This window comes from Hyperolius riggenbachi, chromosome 10, assembly GCF_040937935.1.
Source record: "Hyperolius riggenbachi isolate aHypRig1 chromosome 10, aHypRig1.pri, whole genome shotgun sequence".
Lineage (NCBI taxonomy): Eukaryota > Metazoa > Chordata > Amphibia > Anura > Hyperoliidae > Hyperolius > Hyperolius riggenbachi.
Window position 1 is genome coordinate 280677959 of NC_090655.1, and position 7389 is coordinate 280685347.

The window sequence follows — 7389 nt, forward strand, 5'->3', positions numbered from 1 at the left end:
CTCAGTGTGCACTGGGCCTTATTTATGTCTGGTCTGTGATGCACTTTGGCATTTATGATATGGTTGTTGATACTTTTTGAAACCAATAAATTAAGTCTATTATACCTTCCTTTATTCTTTGTAAAAAGTTTGGGTTGGACTGATATCCATACGCCCATCCCCCTTCCCTTATTTACATACGAAGCAGGATATTTTGGTGCGCGGCTGAGCGCTGAAGCTGGGCGCCGTCATAGTAGCAATGCTACGCTAAGCGTCCCGCATTACAGTAATACGGGGCTCCTCCGGTCGCCAGACCCAGAATTACATCTCCCTCCAAGTTACAACATCTGGGAGGGGGAATAGTATTTAACGCCACAAGGGAGTTTAGTCATCATTCCACTCACCTGGCACGCAAATAATATGTACTCATTTATATGTGCTCCGGTAGTCTATTGGTCCCTCCCCCTCAGTATGCTCCGGTAGTCTATTGGTCCCTCCCCCCAGTATGCTCCGGTAGTCTATTGGTCCCTCCCCCCAGTATGCTCCGGTAGTCTATTGGTCCCTCCTCCCCAGTATGCTCCGGTAGTCTATTGGTCCCTCCTTCCCAGTATGCTCCGGTAGTCTATTAGTCCCTCCCCCCTTAGTATGCTCCAGTAGCCTATTGGTCCCTCCTCCCCAGTATGCTCAGGTAGTCTATTGGTCCCTCCCCCCTTAGTATGCTCCGGTAGTCTATTGGTCCCTCCTCCCCAGTATGCTCAGGTAGTCTATTGGTCCTGCTCCCCTTAGTATGCTCCGGTAGTCTATTGATCCTTCCCCCCTTGGTATGCTCCAGTAGTCTGTTGGTCCCTCCCCCTCAGTATGCTCCGGTAGTCTATTGGTCCCTCCTCCCCAGTATGCTCCGGTAGGCTATTGGTCCCTCCTCCCCAGTATGCTCCGGTAGTCTATTGGTCCCTCCTCCCCAGTATGCTCCAGTAGTCTATTGGTCCCTCCTTCCCAGTATGCTCCGGTAGTCTATTAGTCCCTCCCCCCTTAGTATGCTCCAGTATCCTATTGGTCCCTCCTCCCTAGTATGCTCAGGTAGTCTATTGGTCCCTCCCCCTTAGTATGCTCCGGTAGTCTATTGGTCCCTCCTCCCCAGTATGCTCCGGTAGTCTATTGATCCTTCCCCCCTTGGTATGCTCCAGTAGTCTGTTGGTCCCTCCCCCCTTAGTATGCTCCGGTAGTCTATTGGTTCCCCCCCCCCCCTTTGTATGCTCTGGTAGTCAATTAGTCCGTCCCCCGTAGTATGCTCCGGTAGTCTACAGGGAGTGCAGAATTATTAGGCAAATGAGTATTTTGACCACATCATCTTCTTTATGCATGTTGTCTTACTCCAAGCTGTATAGGCTCGAAAGCCTACTACCAATTAAGCATATTAGGTGATGTGCATCTCTGTAATGAGAAGGGGTGTGGTCTAATGACATCAACACCCTATATCAGGTGTGCATAATTATTAGGCAACTTCCTTTCCTTTGGCAAAATGGGTCAAAAGAAGGACTTGACAGGCTCAGAAAAGTCAAAAATAGTAAGATATCTTGCAGAGGGATGCAGCACTCTTAAAATTGCAAAGCTTCTGAAGCGTGATCATCGAACAATCAAGCGTTTCATTCAAAATAGTCAACAGGGTCGCAAGAAGCGTGTGGAAAAACCAAGGAGCAAAATAACTGCCCATGAACTGAGAAAAGTCAAGTGTGCAGCTGCCAAGATGCCACCAGTTTGGCCATATTTCAGAGCTGCAACATCACTGGAGTGCCCAAAAGCACAAGGTGTGCAATACTCAAAGAAATGGCCAAGGTAAGAAAGGCTGAAAGACGACCACCACTGAACAAGACACGCAAGCTGAAACGTCAAGACTGGGCCAAGAAATATCTCAAGACTGATTTATCTAAGGTTTTATGGACTGATGAAATGAGAGTGAGTCTTGATGGGCCAGATGGATGGGCCTGTGGCTGGATTGGTAAAGGGCAGAGAGCTCCAGTCTGACTCAGATGCCAGCAAGGTGGAGGTGGAGTACTGGTTTGGGCTGGTATCATCAATGATGAGCTTGTGGGGCCTTTTCGGGTTGAGGATGGAGTCAAGCTCAACTCCCAGTCCTACTGCCAGTTTCTGGGAGACACCTTCTTCAAGCAGTGGTACAGGAAGAAGTCTGCATCCTTCAAGAAAAACATGATTTTCATGCAGGACAATGCTCCATCACTCGCGTTCAAGTACTCCACAGCGTGGCTGGCAAGAGAGGGTATAAAAGAAGAAAAACTAATGACATGGCCTCTTTGTTCACCTGATCTGAAACCCATTGAGAACCTGTGGCCCATCATAAAATGTGAGATTTACAAGGAGGGAAAACAGTACACCTCTCTGAACAGTGTCTGGGAGGCTGTGGTTTCTGCTGCATGCAATGTTGATGGTGAACAGATCAAACCACTGACAGAATCCATGGATGGCAGGCTTTTGAGTGTCCTTGCAAAAAAAGCTGGCTATATTGGTCACTGATTTGTTTTTGTTTTGTTTTTGAATGTCAGAAATGTATATTTGTGAATGTTGAGATGTTATATTGGTTTCACTGGTAAAAATAAATAATTGAAATGGGTATTTATTTGTTTTTTGTTAAGTTGCCTAATAATTATGCACAGTAATAGTCACCTGCACACACAGATATCCCCCTAAAATAGCTAAAACTAAAAACAAACTAAAAACTACTTTCAAAAATATTCAACTTTGATATTGAGTTTTTTGGGTTCATTGAGAACATGGTTGTTGTTCAATAATAAAATTATTCCTCAAAAATACAACTTGCCTAATAATTCTGCACTCCCTGTATTAGTCCCTCCCCCCTAAGTATGCTACGGTAGTCTATTAGTCCCTCCTCCCTTAGTATCCTCCGGTAGTCTATTGGTCCCTCCCCCTCAGTATGCCCCGGTAGTCTATTGGTCCCTCCCCCCTCAGTATGCTCCAGTAGTCTATTGGTCCCTCCCCCCTTAGTATGCTCCGGTAGCCTATTGGTCCCTCCCCCTCAGTATGCTCCGGTAGTCTATTGGTCCCTCCTCCCTAAGTGTGCTCCGGTAGTCTATTGGTCCCTCCTCCCCAGTATGCTCTGGTAGTCTATTGGTTCCTCCTCCCCAGTATGCTCCGGTAGTCTATTGGTCCCTCCTCCCCAGTATGCTCCGGTAGTCTATTGGTCCCTCCTTCCCAGTATGCTCCGATAGTCTATTAGTCCCTCCCCCCTTAGTATGCTCCAGTAGCCTATTGGTCCCTCCTCCCCAGTATGCTCAAGTAGTCTATTGGTCCTGCTCCCCTTAGTATCTTCTGGTAGTCTATTGATCCTTCCCCCTTGGTATGCTCCAGTAGTCTGTTGGTCCCTCCCCCTTAAATTGCTCCGGTAGTCTATTGCTCCCCCCCCCCTTTGTATGCTCTGGTAGTCAATGAGTCCCTTCCCCGTAGTATGCTCTGGTAGTCTATTGGTCCCTCCCCCCTAAATATGCTACGGTAGTCTATTAGTCCCTCCTCCCTTAGTATCCTCCGGTAGTCTATTGGTCCCTCCTCCCTTAGTATGCTCCGGTAGTCTATTGGTCCCTCCTCCCTTAGCATGCTCCGGTAGTCTATTGGTCCCTCCCCCTCAGTATGCCCCGGTAGTCTATTGGTCCCTCCCCCCTCAGTATGCTCCAGTAGTCTATTGGTTCCTCCTCCCCAGTATGCTCCGGTAGTCTATTGGTCCTGTTCCCCTTAGTATGCTCCGGTAGCCTATTGGTCCCTCTTCCCCAGTAGCTCCGGTAGTCTATTGGTTCCTCCTCCCCAGTATGCTCAGGTAGTCTATTGGTCCCTCCCCCTCAGTATGCCCCGGTAGTCTATTGGTCCCTCCCCCCTCAGTATGCTCCAGTAGTCTGTTGGTCCCTCCCCCCTTAGTATGCTCCGGTAGTCTATTGGTCCCCCCCTTTGTATGCTCTGGTAGTCAATTAGTCCCTCCCCCGTAGTATACTCTGGTAGTCTATTGGTCCCTCCTCCCTAAGTATGCTACGGTAGTCTATTAGTCCCTCCTCCCTTAGTATCCTCCGGTAGTCTATTGGTCCCTCCTCCCTTAGTATGCTCCGGTAGTCTATTGGTCCCTCCGCCCTTAGCATGCTCCGGTAGTCTATTGGTCCCTCCCCCTCACTATGCCCCGGTAGTCTATTGGTCCCTCCTCCCTTACTATGCTCCGGTAGCATATTGGTCCCTCCCCCTCAGTATACTCCAGTAGTCTATTGGTCCCTCCCCCCTCAGTATGCTCCAGTAGTCTATTGGTCCCTCCTCCCTTACTATGCTCCGGTAGCCTATTGGTCCCTCCCCCTCAGTATGCTCCAGTAGCTTATTGGTCCCTCCTCCCCAGTATGCTCCGGTAGTCTATTGGTCCCCCACCCCCTTTGTGTGCTCTGGTAGTCAATTAGTTCCTCCCCCGTAGTATGGTCTGGTAGTCTATTGGTCCCTCCCCCCTAAGTATGCTACGGTAGTCTATTAGTCCCTCCTCCCTTAGTATCCTGCGGTAGTCTATTGGTCCCTCCTCCCTTAGTATCCTCCGGTAGTCTATTGGTCCCTCCTCCCTTAGTATGCTCCGGTAGTCTATTGGTCCCTCCACCCTTAGCATGCTCCGGTAGTCTATTGGTCCCTCCCCCTCAGTATGTCCCTGTAGTCTATTGGTCCCTCCCCCCTCAGTATGCTCCAGTAGTCTATTGGTCCCTCCCCCCTTACTATGCTCCGGTAGCCTATTGGTCCCTCCCCCTCAGTATGCTCCAGTAGTCTATTGGTCCCTCCTCCCCAGTATGCTCCGGTAGTCTATTGGTCCCTCCTCCCCAGTATGCTCCGGTAGTCTATTGGTCCCTCCTCCCCAGTATGCTCCAGTAGTCTATTGGTCCCTCCTCCCCAGTATGCTCCGGTAGTCTATTGGTCCCTCCTCCCCAGTATGCTCCGGTAGTCTATTGGTTCCTCCTACCTAGTATGCTCCGGTAGTCTATTGGTCCCTCCTCCCCAGTATGCTCCGGTAGTCTATTGGTCCTGCTCCCCTTAGTATGCTCCAGTATTCTATTGATCCTTCCCCCCTTGGTATGCTCCAGTAGTCTGTTGGTCCCTCCTCCCCAGTACGCTCCGGTAGTCTATTGGTCCCTCCTCCCCAGTATGCTCCAGTAGCCTATTGGTCCCTCCCCCTCAGTATGCTCCAGTAGTCTATTGGTCCCTCCTCCCCAGTATGCTCCGGTAGTCTATTGGTCCCTCCTCTCCAGTATGCTCCGGTAGTCTATTGGTCCCTCCTCCCCAGTATGCTCCAGTAGTCTATTTGTTCCTCCTCACCAGAATGCTCTGGTAGTCTATTGGCTCCTCCTCCCCAGTATGCTCCGGTAGTCTACCGTATTGGTTCCTCCTCCCCAGTATGCTCAGGTAGTCTATTGGTTCCTCCTCCCCAGTATGCTCCGGTAGTCTATTGGTCCCTCCTCCCCAGTATGCTCCGGTAGTTTATTGGTCCTGCTCCCCAGTATGCTCCGGTAGTTTATTGGTCCTGCTCCCCTTAGTATGCTACAGTAGCCTATTGGTCCCTCCTCCGCAGTATGCTCAGGTAGTCTATTGGTCCCTCCCCCCTCAGTATGCTCCGGTAGTCTATTGATCCTCCCCCCCTTGGTATGCTCCAGTAGTCTGTTGGTCCCTCCCCTCTTAGTATGCTCCGGTAGTCTATTGGTTCCCCCCCCCCTTTGTATGCTCTGGTAGTCAATTAGTCCCTCCCCCGTAGTATGCTCCGGTAGTCTATTGGTCCCTCCCCCTTAGTATGCTACGGTAGTCTATTAGTCCCTCCCCCCTTAGTATCCTCCGGTAGTCTATTGGTCCCTCCTCCCTTAGTATGCTCCGGTAGTCTATTGGTCCCTCCCCCTCAGTATGCCCCGGTAGTCTATTGGTCCCTCCCCCCTCAGTATGCTCCAGTAGTCTATTAGTCCCTCCCCCCTTAGTATGCTCCAGTAGTCTATTGGTCCCTCCCCCTCAGTATGCTCCGGTAGTCTATTGGTCCCTCCTCCCTAAGTATGCTCCGGTAGTCTATTGGTCCCTCCACCTTAGTATGCTCCGGTAGTCTATTGGTCCCTCCTCCCCAGTATGCTCCGGTAGTCTGTTGGTCCCTCCCCCCTTAGTATGCTCTGGTAGTCTATTGGTCCCTCCCTCTAAATATCCCCTGGTATTCTAGTGGTCCACCCATCCCTGACATTACTCCCTGGTATTCTAGTAGAATATCAGGGAATACTGTGTCTGCCTATGACTTCAGTCAGAAACATCTGATCTGCACACTTGTTTAGGGGCCATGGCTAAAGGCATTAGAGGCAGAGGATCAGCAGGAGAGCCAGGCAACTGGTATTGCTTAAAGTGGAGCTGAACTCTTGCACAGGACAGAAGGAAAACATATATAGAAATGCACCCTGTAAGTATGCAGAGAGTTTACCCTGTCTAACTCCCCCTCATTTGTGACTAATCACTAATTGTAATTTGATCTGTTCAGCTGTGTCACATGACTGCCACAGCAGAGAGCTAATTGGTAAACACAGGATGTTAACAATATGTCTGCTTCCATGAAAGCAGGAAGTTGACACACTGCATATTTATTGCAGCATTTGTATCAGCTGTAACAAAGAAATGTTTTTCTTTAAAGGCTGCTGTGCTGTTGCCTACACACACACACGCACACACACACACACACTGTACACACACACACACCTCACACACACACTGTACACACACACACACACTGTACACACACACACACGCTGTACACACACACAGACACACACACACACACACACTGTACACACATACACACAGACACACACACACACACTGTACACACACACACTGTACACACACACACACTGTACACACACACACACAGACACACACACACTATACACACACACACACCTCTCACACACACACACATCAGACACACACTGTACACACACACTGTACACACACACACACAGGCACACACACACACACACACACACTGTACACACACACACACTGTACACACATACACACACACACACACTGTACACACACACACTGTACACACACACACTGTACACACACACTGTACACACACACACACAGACACACACACACTATACACACCTCTCACACACACACACATCAGACACACACTGTACACACACACTGTACACACTGTACACACACACACTGTACACACATACACACACACACACTGTACACACACACACTGTACACACACACACACACACACTGTACACACACACTGTACACACACACACACAGACACACACACACTATACACACACACACCTCTCACACACACACACATCAGACACACACTGTACACACACACTGTACATACAC